Consider the following 14,820-nt stretch of genomic DNA (forward strand, 5'->3'; position numbering starts at 1 on the left):
AGATAATTAAATTAGGATTATTTGATTTATTTTATTTATGTTGTTGATATTTATTATTTAATTATTTAGTAATGAAAAATATTTCTTTTTGCAATTTGGTTAATAATCATCAATAGTTTTGTTTCTAAAGATTAAAATATTTATATTTTAAATTCAATTGTGATATTGTTCTTATTATATAAAAGTGTAGATGTAGCAGAATAGTATAGATTATAAAATATAGTATAGATAATAAAATGTAGTATAAATTTTGATCATAATAGTAATCTATAGAGATTTGAGATCTATTAAATTAATGTATGTAAAATATAATTTTTTTCAAAGTTTGAATTTTATTATGTTCAAAAAGTATGATCACTTTTCTACATTTTGTATCAATATTATTAGAAAAATTTTATAATTCATAAGTTAAAAAAATTATTTTATATAATAATAATAAGTTTAATAAGAAAATAGATAAAATTTTACATGCATTTTGCAAATTACACAAATCATACATTTGATTATTTAATCATTTTATTAATGTAAAATAATAAAGGAATAATCTATAACTTGAAAATTTGTCAAATTACTAATATTATTATAATAATTAATTAAATTCTAGAATATTATATTATATATATTTGTAATATATTATTTACAATTTAAAGTAATATTAGCAATTGAATGAACATACATCAATATTATGAAGATAAATGATGCAACACTGATTATTAATTACTAATATCTAATATATGTATTTATATCTTTATCTCTATTTATAAATTTCTATAATTATTATTTTATAGTTTCACTTTCCAAATATTAGAATTATTAATTCTACAAACATGGTAGAAATTTATTTTATTAATTTTCATAAAAATTAAACTTAAATAAAATTACTACGATAGTATTAAGAAAGAAACGAAAGAAAATAATTGTATACATTGAAATCACTAATATGTTTGCAATTTATAATATTACAATAAATTATATAATAGAATATTAAATGCAAAAGCAAATTTTAATTCTTATATTATATAATTTTTAAAATATTTTTTAAAAAATTTACATTATTATAATTATACATTATTATTGCAAAAATATTTAATATCTCTTATCGCAAAATATTATAATTTTTATATCATATAGTAAAATATTACGAAAATTCACTAATATGTTTGCATTTTACAATATATCCATACAAATATTTTTAATACCTGTATTGCAAAATATTATAATAAGATATTTAAAGCTAATAAAACATTTCAAATTTATATCATGTATCAAAATCTTATAAGAACCCATTAATATACTTCCAATTTACAATGTTACAATTAACCATATAACAATATATCCAATATATCTATTTCTCATTACACCAAAAGGCCCAAATTCTTCAATTTCAGATCAATTCATATATTCCCAATCATACATAGTATTTGATCCTATTAGCAAAGCACATCTATAAAAGTATTGATCATCGATGAGTTTGCTTTTCAACTGAGCTTCTCACTTCCTCCTTTCGACGTCCTTTCCCCTTTCCTGTTCCTTCTCCTTTCCACTCTCCATTCGCGCCATCATTCATCTTTCTCTCTCTCTCTCTCTCTCTCTTTCTCTTTTTCTCTGTCCTCCCTTCTCCTCTCTTTCACTCCTCCACAGTTCACAGAACCTCGCCATTGAAATTCTCGACTCTGCATATTAATGCAGGCGCATAAATCCTGTCGCTAACCACCCTCTCAGTTTACCCTCATCCTTTCTCTTTTCCTGTCCGTATCCCTGTCTCGTTCACGAGAGGGTTGATCGTTGCTTCGAAGGATAATCGGGGTTTGAATACCAGCCGAAATTCTGCTATTCGAGGGAGAGCTGCAAGAAATTCTTGGCCTCTTGTTTTTCTTCGATCCATGAAACGACACGTCCTCGTTTTCGATGATGATGAGGGAAGGGACGAACGGGTGGGGCGGGAAGGGGGGAGGAGGAGGTGTGTGACGATGGTGGTGAAGCGTTAGGCAGTTTTTTCGTGGTACTCTGCGAGGTCTGGTATGGCATTTTCCTCGAGCTTTTTTCCTTTGGATTTTTTTCTGGCAGGATAGATTGTAGACTTGGGGACGGAGTGAAAGGTGAAAGTTTAACGATTATGTCATTATTGCTTTTATTCGGGTGTTGAATGGATTATTTGTAATTTAATTTACGTGAAATTAGTGGAAAATGGAAGTCTGGAAATTTTAAATCTCGTGGGATTTTATGTATTGAGTTAACTTTTAACGAAACTAAATAATGTGAATAGACATTTTATTATGTAATTCTTACTATTTTATTAACTTAATATAATATAAAAAGAAAAGACATATTAATTCTTGTGTTTACTCTTACCATAATTATATTATATTAAAAAAATGATAATTTCACGATTTATTATTTTAAATTATTTACGAGATTCTATGTTATTTTTTATAAAAAAGTTAAACTTATATTTTTAAAATTTTTTCACTTTTCAACTTAAATCGAAATCAATTCAGTATTGATCAAGCAATTGAACGATATTTCGGTTCATGATCGAATAAATCGTCAACAATATTGTTCATTCAATTGAAAATCGTCTTAATTATAAATCCAACTTTTTTAAAATTAAAATTTCAAATTTCAAAATTATCAAAATCAAAATTAGAATGTCAAATTAAATTAAAATTTCAAATTTCAAATGAAAAAAATCAAATTCTAAAATTATCAAAGTGAAAATTAACAATATTATTCATTAATCGAAAATATAATTATTTTGTTCAATACCTAAAAAGAAAATAAAAATTTCACGTATCAAATTCAAAAATGTGAAAATTTCAAAATTTTTTCGGCATCCGAATCGAAATTAATTTACCATTGAATCGCAATAAAATTAGAGGGACGATCCATCGACGTTGCTCGTTCAAATAAATCGTATAAACAATATTATTCATTGATAACTCGATTAGAATCTTTAATTGCCAACGGTTGGCTAAATTGTTTTCACTGTCGCGCTTACACAGCCGCTTTCGTAAACTAACATGAGTGTAAATGGATTTACGAGCTTGCAAATGAGTTCGATGTATTTCCGATATAGACGAACGGTACCCAACGGTTGAAAGAGTAACTTCGAGTTACTTGTTTTCATTCAGACTTTGACAAGTTTGGGTGATGTGGGGATAATTTTCTATCCAGAAACGAGAGAGTTAATATTGCTTCGCGAAAATTTAAATAAATCGATATTTTCTTACGGTATGGGGTTTGAAAAGTGTATTCGTTGAATTTTGTTGAAATTTTTTTTTTTTGTAATTCCAACTCTGTTTTTTCTCTTTTTTTTTTCAATCATGAAAGGGAGAAAATTGAGAAATGAGATTTATTAAATTTCAAGAGAAAATTTAAATTTTTGTATGGAAATTTATAATTCATGTGTGACTACATTGCTCGAATTTTTGTACAGTTGAAAAGTATTTAAAAATTCATGTAAAAATCGTATTAAGTTACGTATGTATTTTATATATAACGAATATTATGCATTGAAATATTAATCATTTCATTAAGTTTCATAGTTTTCGTTATGTGACAATAATTTTATTTATTAAATAATAATTTATTAAATATTAAATAATCAATATTTCATAAAATATAAAATTGTATTATTATTTATCTGAAAATAATTAATTTCTATTCTGAATACGAGGTGTTTTGTAATACGCGAGATTAATTTGAAAGTTGACACGTATAAAAATAATGAAAATATTTATATATATTTTATTCATTTAATTTATTAGATTGTAAATTTTTATATATTTATATATACAAAATTTAAATGTACAAAAATATACAAATCTTACACATGATATAAAAAAATATACAAAATATTCAATATGTATTATGATATTTGAAGTATAAGGCAAGTCTTCTTATAACAGTATTCTGAAAATACGATTTAGATAGAACAGAATGCAAAAATTGCAAAAATTCTTTCAACCCAACATATTATTCGATAAATTTAACATATAATATGAATATTTCTATCATATTGTTTTTATCGATAAGATTTCTCTAATTGGTTTTGGATTTCGATTAACACGATTTCGATATAACATGGAATTAATTAACCGTGTTGATTGTATTCATGCTATGTTACATTTCGAAAATTGTGATATTTCTTTGACGAATTTCATATCGAAATTCCATGGATTGAAAATATTTCTCCAGAGAATATAATAAAAAATAAATTAATATAATTATTAATGAATTTAATAGACACAATAATTAAAAGTAAACTAATTATTAAAAATATAACAAATTTATGAGTTTAATTTAAAAAGTTAATGGTTAAAAATAAAACAATTTCTATATCAAAAATTAAAAATTCAGATTAAGACGAAAGAAAATGAAAGATTTGAGATTTCATAATTGGATCGAATTTATAAAGTGAAACGCACATTTTTCAATTTTTATTCTTTTCTCTTTATCGATATTAATTTATTCAACGATAATAAAATAGATGAAAAAAGAGATGTTAAAATGCAATAAAATTCGAAACAAATATCTCTCCATTCTCTGAAACGCTCAAAGAAAATTCAATTTCAACTTTCTCTGTCTTTTTGATACACTCAAAATTCGCGGAGTAAATCATTTTCCAACGCGGTTATCCGCCATCTTTCGAGGAGAGTCTTACAACCGAACAGATGAAAATTGAAGTCTGGACATCGTTTGAACAGAACATATCGAATCAGGGGTAAGCAAATAAGCTGGTAATTCCTGGAATGGCCGGTTCTTCGAGCGAGAGGAGCCTCTGGCCCTTGGTAATCCGTCGCCGGCGGAAATTCAAGCGGCGGAAACGCGAAACCCACGGGGGATTTGTTTGTACACGTTACACAGCGGGCGTTGACTGTAGGTAATTGGGATTTCGTTCGCGGATATCACGATTTCTGGATTATTATCGCCATCGGCCATGTTCAAACGATTCCACGGAACGTGTCATTGGGTCGCTGTGTCGGCATGGAACCGATCGTTCCAGATGTAATAATCGTGTTTTATCCCCGTAATTTCGCTCGAACTTATCAACATTATGTTCGTATATCGCGTCGTTTGATGATTTTGATGGTAATTGGTTAATTGGTTTTTTTTTTTTTTAAATGGCGATTTAATCGATAATTTGCAAGAGTTTTTTTTTCAATACTTATCGAAATCTTCTATAGAGTGGATGAAATGATTGTATTGACATAGCAAGGGATTAACATTTATTTTCGTTTGTATCGTATTTGTGTGAAATAATGTATTGTTTACATGATGGAAAGAAGTCTCGCGGGACGACACAGAGGCAAGAGGTGTCCTTCGCTAGGACCTATCCCCACTTCAGGCGCTTTGTTGACACCACACGCTACATAATAGTAGAAGAGATATATTTTGAATATTCAAAATCCCAATATAAATTATTTTCAATTACGAAATTACGTCAGTATAATCATTTAAGACTGAAATATTTTCCAAACTATTAATTATTTTGATATGATATTAATACATGTCATATTATGCATGTTTAGCTTATTTATATACGTATAATTATTATTTTAACTACTCGAATACAAAAATACATTTATAATTAAATTATAACTTACAAATCATAATTAGTCTAATCATAAAATCAAATCACATATTGAGGGGAAATAAAAAAAATTGTATATTATATCGATAGATTATTAGAATTCTCTGGATTCTATACCTACGCTAATATATCGAGGTTTAGACACAGATCGTCGTATTGTTATATGCATTAAATATCACGATAGAAACGAAAATGCGTGTGAAAATAGGCATTTCCTTTTAAATTAATTTTTTTCATTCTTTCCAGAAGACTTTTTTCCATCGATGAACAGTATACTGGAAAGAATTTATTTTATCGATATTAACATATGAAATGATGTTGACAATGCTGTTTTCGACAAGAAAAATTTAGAGAATTCTTGAAATTGTATATTTGTTAGAAACACTTCGGCATAGCTAGAATGTGAACATGATCTTGAGATTTGAGAGATATTCTTATCCTGCTGAAAAGTTCATCAGTTTCCTGGAAATAACGGATTTTATGGATCACGTATCCTCTTAGCCTAGTTTTGGGAATTTTCCTTGGATTGGGAGTGTAGTTCAGTCAGAGGTTATCATGGTGTTATTGGCCGCTTGTGTATTCCACCTAGAGATCTGTGATCTTGTGGTATGGGTATAGTGGGGAGTTCAAGAAATCAGAATCTTATCAAAATCAGAACTCTTAAAACCATAGAACTTTTTGAATCTCTGAGCTTTAGAATCTTGTGGATTCAGTGATAAACTTTCATTAGCATATGATCGTTCTAAAATGGAACTTTGTTAATAGCGAACTTTGTAATAAATCAATTTTATTTGAACTAATATTATATCTAATTTATAATATGATTTATAATATATAATCTACGAATATACAAAATATTTGATATGGTATTAGAAATGTATACGTATAGTGCATATGATGTTTTTCAGAGAATAAGATGATTTAGTTATAGTGAAATAATTATAATTTCAGTGATAATTGAATGAATACAAAAAATAGAATCATTATCAAAATAAAAAATCAAGTCACAGATGCAATTCATTATTGGATCAATGAATAATAATGAATAAAAACAAAGAAGCATCGTTTTAATTTAAATAGTTAAATAATATACATTTGTTGTTTTTATTTTATGAAAAATTTGATGAAATTTCTGAATAATTCTAGAAAAAATAAAATTTTTATTTTATGATTGTACTTTATAATAATTCTTTAAAACTTTTATTATCTATGACTCCTTTTACTTTCTAATTTTTAATATAACACATGAAATCTGATATAATTCTCGAATTTATTTTAGCAAAATAATTATTTTAATTGCTACAATGTCACAATAGTTATCTGAAAAATATTATTTTTTTTTAAAATTATGCATTTATATTAGCTATCCATGTTTAGAAACAATTTTGGTTTTATGGTTTTATGGAATGACTTTGATGCTATTACTATCATCAACATAACTTTCTTTCAAAGAAGTTTTTGGCTAATGAAAAAATAACTGTGTTGAAACATTCTATTCACCTAGCCTCCAATGACTTTTCTCTGTTCCAAAGGTAAAGAAAATATTGAAAGGAATGCATTTTGATGACGTCAAGAGTTACATGATGCTAACTTTGAAAGCCATTCCACAAAAACATCGTTTCTAAAATTATTTTGAAGGATGATCAAGACGTTGGCATAGTTTTCCAAGGGAAATACCTTGAAGATGACCATAGCGATATTTAGCAACAAAATATGCAGTATTTAATTTTACCACGATCAGTTTGTGAACTTTATATGAGAATGTTACTAAATTTAAAATTTGGATAAAAAATCCAAACATATAAAATTATAGCAATTGCTTAAAAATGCGAGATGAAAATTATTTTGCAGATTATGATTAATTTTGGTCTAGGCGCGCCTGTTAAGCAGGCAACCAGCCAAATATTAAAAAACTAAATTTTAGATTTCAGAAAGGAAAAATAAAGTTCTTTTTTGCATTTTTAATTTTGTATGAAATTAAACGAAACAGAAAACGTTACAAATCAATAAACTAGATTTGAATTTTTGTGCATTTATTGAAAATTTAAATGTATGAAATATACGTGATAAAAGTTACAAAATATTCAAAGTAGAATACATATTAAATGAATTTAATAAATGAATGATATTTAAAAGATGATTTTTATTTAAATTCTGTTCATAAAAGTCTAAGTTGTGTTTTTAAAAATTTCAATTTGTAAAAACATTGACAATCAAAATAATAATAAAAAAATTCAAGTCACTTAAACGTAACTTTTATCTTATATTTTAAAAAATAATCTCTTAAAAATAGTTCTCTCGAGAACTTTATAAGGAAAATAAATCCTATAAAGTTAACAAGTAATAAATCTAATAACAATTGTTATCATTATTATTATTAAATATCATTTAATATTATTTTAAATTATTATATCATTACTTTAATTTCAATTTTAATACGTAATGTATATTTAACATATTATAAGACAAAATTTATTAACACTTTATTTTTTCCTGTTTTATGAACCGAAATATAATAATTGACATATTAAATGTAATTAATCGAACAAACAACTCGTTTCTTATTACACGTAACGGTAGATTCATTCTTATTCATTACACGAACGAGAAACAACAAATAACGTTGATTTCAATGTTAACAAATAAAAATTCATTTCAAATTAAAATTATCGCTACGTTTTCAATATAATTGTACTAATATTGTTTTGCTAAGTTTGAAAATTGCACCAGTTCTTCAAGATAATTTTTTTATATAAATATTTTCATATTAAGAAATTATTTTGTTATTACTTGGAAAATCAATCGAAAGTTTATGCTATTCAATTTCATTCATTCTATTTTAATATTTTGCTAAATAAAATGCCTTTAAATTTTATCTTAATTGCAAAGCATTTTTTTGTTCGTATTTTTTTAGTACTTATTCCTCTCCATCATCATAAATTTTTATGAATTTCGTTTTTGTATGTACTTCTTTTTCTCCTTAATTTTGTTTTACTTAAATTGATACAATAACAAATGTTATCTTTCTTGTTATAAAATTTTTATTTTATTTCTTTTTTTATTTATTCATTATTTCTTATTTATTATTTTATTATATATATTACAATTACAATAGAATTTCGATTATCGGAATTCGATTATCGAAATTAATGAAACGTTCGATTATTCGAAGAATTTCATTGTACAACAATAAGAATTATTTCAATTGTATTTCTTTTCTTTTTCTTTTTTTCTTCCTCGTTTTCTTTGATCGCTCTTTCTCCGATATTCAACGTCTATAGAATATCTTTAGGTTATTGTTAAAACTTATTATATTATTATTAAAACTTATTATTGTTAAAGTCTACAAAAATAAATTTAGTAGAGAATATTAACTATATTTTTATTTATACTTAATAATCTATTAATTTTTATTCTTAATTTTTATTTTTATTTTCTTATGTTATATTTAACTTATATATATAACTTAATTCTTCATAAAGAAATTATTTTGCAGTAATTTTATAACTTTACATCTTTATATCTTTATTTATTTACTATCTTTTTTTATTTAATATTATAATTATCTTTGTTAACATTTCACATTTATTTATTTCAACAATTTTAAAGCATAGAAAAATCAATTAACTGCTAATGTTTGAAGAATATTATTATAATTTAAAAATAATTTAATTTTTCAATTTAAAAAAAAATTTTTCTTTAAAACTTGTTTCCGTAAAAAATTATTTTACAATTAAATTTAATATTATTTCACAATTTGAAAAGAAAAATGAATAAATATATCCATCTGACAAATTATACCAAGCGAAATCGAAATTTTACAACGTTTAAATCTTCTGTCTTTCTTTCATTCCCAACAGTTCTAAGTACTTTGCAAACGTTATCGCGTTGTCGACAATTCAAAGTTGCAGAATCTACTCCATAGCATAGAGTGTAGAACACACTACGTCAACGACGGAACATGTAACATTTGCAAAGCACTTGGACATCTGGATTTGTTGGAGAGTACTATAACGGTATAAGTGTTCGAGCACGAGGTGATATCCTCTCCTCTCCGCGCTTTACACCAGGATTTACTTTTACCACTACAAAAAGCTAACCGGATGATTATCCAATTAAATTTCATTCCAACAAATTAATTCCTCATGGAAAATTTAATCCATGATGTTAAATATAAATAATCCTTGATTAATTAGGAATTCGTGTTGATAAGATTAAGTTTAGCAAGATGATGGCAACATTTTGGAATGATTCTTCCTGCAAATTGTATTTGCACTTGAAACTTTATAAATGTATTATGAATTTTATTATTTTCTTCCTCTTTAATTTGGAATTTTAAAGTTGTGCTTGATCTTGATTTGTCTTGATTTTATAATATTATACGATTAAAAATAATATAATTCAAAATTGATAATTTTCATAAATATTTTATTCATGATTTGTTCACAATTTTGTTTTATTAAATTGTTAGAAATTTTTTTTTTATTATTATTTCTATTATATGAAAATGAAGAAATTTCAATAAATACCATTCAAAATATTTTATAATATATAGACTTTTTTTTTCTTATATTTATTTTTAAAAAAGTGTATTTCTCTTTAAAAAAGTACAAAATATTGTTTTTAAAATATTTAATAAAGAAAAAGGAAAAATCAATATTTTTATTGAGCATTATAAAAATATTAAGTATTATCTTATAGTACTTGTAGTATCTTATAGTACTTATAGTAAAATGTCTTTAAAGTAAAGATAAATTATTTATATTAAATTAATTAATGTATTTTTTTTTCTAAAACCATTCATCTCTTTCTAAAATTTTCACTGTAATGTAATTTTTTTTTATCGTAGTTGTACCATTACTGACATTATGTTGTAATTGAATTTTAACTTTTTTTTAAATTAATTATTAACTTTTTAATCCTATTGAATATCAAAAAAAAAAAATGAAAAGAAAATAAAATAAACGTGAAAATTTTCGCCTCTATATTAAATATCAAAATAGAAAATTTTTCATTGAAAAGTAAATAAATAATTCTCACAATTTTTCATACTATAATAAATCCATCACTTCGATGATTCAATATCCACCGATAATAAAAAAATAAATAAAATTTCGTTTATATTTTTTACCATCGTATAATTTCACTATTCTCTACCTATATTCAGTCTCGAAACTAAAAACTGTGACAATGACGTTTTTACGATTCAACTATTCAAAGCATCAAAATAAAATTTTATTTTACTTTGAAGGTATTTTATAAAATCGAATGTTATCAAATAAATAAATTTTTATTTTATATTTTACTTGTTATGTTTTTTTATTTAAAAAAATATTATTTATTAAAATAAATTATTTTAATATTATATATTATTAAATATTATTTTATTATTTAGATATTTTTATTTGATTATATTATAAAAAATAAATGTTTTACCACTATGAAATAGCTTTTATTTTCTACTTTTATTATATTTCGATTTAAATATATTTAAAATTTATTTAAAACTAAAAAGTTTCTTTGGCTAATAACAAATTTATTTTGTTTGAGTTAATCATTTCGTTCTTTTATTTCGAATAAAAAATGCTTATTAATAATTATTTTAGTATTTTATATAAAATCCGATTATACATTCCGATATGCATAATTTTATTTCTCATTATTGATCGATTATTTTCTCAATTATTATTCAAATTTATTTACAAATATTTTTACTCCAAATAAATTTCTTTCTTTTTATTTCAAGTAAAAATTTCTTGCAGATAAATAAAATTTTTCTGCAAACATCTTCCATATTTTATTCAAACTAATTATTTATCATTCGTCTCAATCACATTCATTATTTTTTAATTTCGTTATTCATTGTCCAACGAGACAAATTCAACAAGCAAAATTTCTATCACGATTCATTCCACTATCGACCAACAACTAGATAATCGGTATCGAATAAAAGGGGACACGGTTAAAATCACGACTTCTCGACCGTGTTCGATAATCGATTCCTCTTAATCGTCGTCGAGAATACGCTCGTCGCGATATCAACGTCGTTTCCAGTTCCGGTTCTCAATATCGGTAGTTACTGGTTTCCAAACTTCGCGAATTCCCTCTCGATCTACTGTCCTCTTGCATTCAGATTGACCCTATAAACCGTTCGCCCGGAAGAATACGTTTCACAAGTCGAATTTACGTTGACGGCCAATTAGATCGACGATTTTTCAACGTGTCTGCCTTTTTACCAACCATTTCTTCGCTCTGATTTTTTATAGAGCGAACAACGTATTATATCATGTTGCATATTGTGATATCGAATTCGAGATCATTTTTTTTATTTTTTTAAATAATTTTTTCATGATGTTGGTTATGATTAATTTTCATTTTTGTTAATCTTCAGTTGTTGTGATAAAATCGAAATTGAGAAAATTTCTATAAATAACTTTTTTTGGTAATTTTTTAATAAATAAGTATTTAATGAGGTATCTTTTTATTGTAGCTTCGATTTTAATTTTTGTTAAGTTTTAACTATAGATATGTTGAAATTAAATCATATTTACTTATATAAATAATTTTTTTATTAAATATTTAATATACTATGTTCGTAATCTTTTTTAATTTTACCTATTACTGAAATAATAATAATATTAATCTCCGCTCCGTATTATATGTTATAATAATAGTAATAATTATAAATTTAGATTCAATACATATTTATTAAGATGTTTCATCACACGATTATTAATTACTATTAACTTATTATGTTTATTTATTGATGCATCTATTATCTATTATCTATTATCTATCTGATCTATTTATGCATTTCTTAAATTACTTTTATTTTTTATATTTTTTAAATATTTGAATTTCGTAATATTTTTCTACAAATGTGACGAAAGCATTTTTAATTCTTGAAATTAGATCATAATGTTTATATGTATGTATAATATATTTAAATATTATTTTATTTTATAATATTGAATAAATTATTATTACATCATAATATTCCAGCAAAAAATCCATAAATTCTTTTCACATTCTTCTGGACACAAAAAAGAATTATTAATCAAAAAAATGATTATTTTGCTTAAATTATTCACCATTATCTTGATTAATTATTGATACTGAATGAATTAAGTGTTATTTGTTATGTGTTATTAATATTTGTATAATAATTACTAATATTTGTATAATAATTATTAATATTTGTATAATAATTATTTGTTTATAATAAATGAAACAATTTTGTGTTATTAAAAATACTTTAAGATGATTAAAAATATATGTTTCTAGTAATTATAATTCCATAATATTAATAATATAAATAACCAAAGATTTTTCCATAGTTAAACATTTATTTACAAATGTTTAAAAATTCATGATAATTAAATGTATCAATTTGATAAATTATGAGAAATTTTCAGTGAAAATTATTTATCTACGAAATTAACTAATTTCAGAGAAAATTATACCACTGTGTATCCTGGGGAAAATATTGATTAATTAAATGTCCTATATCTTTAAATATATGAAATTTTGCAACTGTTATGGAGACTAATTAAGTGATTGATTTTCAAACTAAAGTGGTTCTTTTATCCGTATCTGTGGAAAATTATATATTATATGGAAAATTTCATATTATATTTGTAAATTAAAATATTTTGATATTTTGATAAAATGAAATCAATGATTAAATGATCCGGATATAAATACAAAATTTAATCATGAAATTATTTAAAATACCAAATTATATTAAATACCATTATTATTTAATAATTATTTATTACTACCAGAAAATCACGATTTTTTAAAAGATATTTATTTGATATATATTTATTTATTTGAATTATTAATAAAAATATTTTTACATTAAAAAAAGATAACTATAATATAAATTAATTTTGCAACAATATAATTCTCTTGAATTAAATCGCACATCGAGATCTTTCAAATCGGATGATTTTATTAGAAAACGAATTAAACATTATTATCCTAGTTTATATGATATTGAGAAATATGAAATGTAAAAAAAACACATATTATAAAATTTATATTATAAATTTTATTATTTTGGATATCATTTGATGAATAAAAAACCTATTTATATAATCCCAAAATAAAAGCAGGCAAACTTTGCAAAAAATCATAAAAAAAATAGACTGATATATTTTCAGAATTATAAAATTAAATATTAAAAAAAAAGCTGTACATATTTTATTTTTCCAACATACGTTTCCAATATACGATATAATAATGAAGAATAATTTTTAAATGTACAGAGAATCTCTATATTCGTCCATTCCTATATTTCTTAAATCCAAACACATTTTATCACATTTTTTAACGAAAAAAATATTTCGATATTCGTCCAAAAATCCAAAATTTCTTGTATAATTTCTGCCATCATGACATTAAATTTTTTCAAATTTTATTTATTTGAGCCTTGATTCGAGCTAAATCTATTATTCCTTTTTTCTTCTTCTAATTAATTATTTTTAATAATTATTGACAAAATTGATTTTATGTTCTATGTTCGTTTAATTCTTCAGGATTAACAACGATTTATACATTGTACTTTTAAAAAAAGGTATTATAGGTTCTACGTAGTACATATAGATTGTTAATTTCATTAGTATTCATAACACTTATTTAATACTTACGTAAAAATCTTAGACGTTGCTAATTAAGGCAGCTGGTCCACGATGTATTCACAAGAGTAAATAAGATCGTCCTCAGCTAAGCTTCAGAACAGAGAAGCTACTTCGAACGATGATCATGGAAATGGCCTCACGAGTTGTAAACACGTACAACGCATCAACCTGTAAATTATAGGAATATATTTAAAAATCTATTAAAATTTAAAAATGTTTGAAAAGTCTATACGGTATAAGATTGTAATATGATTTTTTATATAAATTATGATAAAAGTTCTTTGTACTATAGATTTCAGATAAAATCTATTTTGAAATTTTGAAATATAAATTAATTGTTCAGATTTTTATCATATTTTTAAAAAAATATTTTTTGAAACAGTGTGATCAATAAAATAATTTTTATTTGAAGTTTTGAGAATTTATAATATTTATAAGATTTAAATATATATTGTAAAAAATTTTTAATATATATTTTAAAATCAGAGATGCAATATTAGTATTTTAATTAAATTTTTCTTAGAGGAAAAAATTATTTTGGATTAATCATGTACAATGAAAATATATTTTTTCGTATTATTTTTT

General features: G+C 23.7%; 1 protein-coding gene across 1 annotated transcript in view; it reads right to left on the reverse strand.

Annotated features, from left to right (window-relative positions):
- Window positions 1-14,403, reverse strand: part of LOC122715602 (poly(rC)-binding protein 3) — a 242,109-nt gene extending 227,706 nt beyond the window's left edge. Inside the window, exon 1 of the mRNA XM_043937900.1 lies at window positions 14,245-14,403. The gene's annotated coding sequence lies outside the window, so the exon portion shown is untranslated. The remainder of the gene's footprint in view (window positions 1-14,244) is intronic.
- Window positions 14,404-14,820: the final 417 nt, after the last annotated feature.

The sequence above is a fragment of the Apis laboriosa genome, unplaced genomic scaffold (assembly GCF_014066325.1).
Source record: "Apis laboriosa isolate Shangri-la unplaced genomic scaffold, ASM1406632v1 scaffold39_cov144, whole genome shotgun sequence".
Lineage (NCBI taxonomy): Eukaryota > Metazoa > Arthropoda > Insecta > Hymenoptera > Apidae > Apis > Apis laboriosa.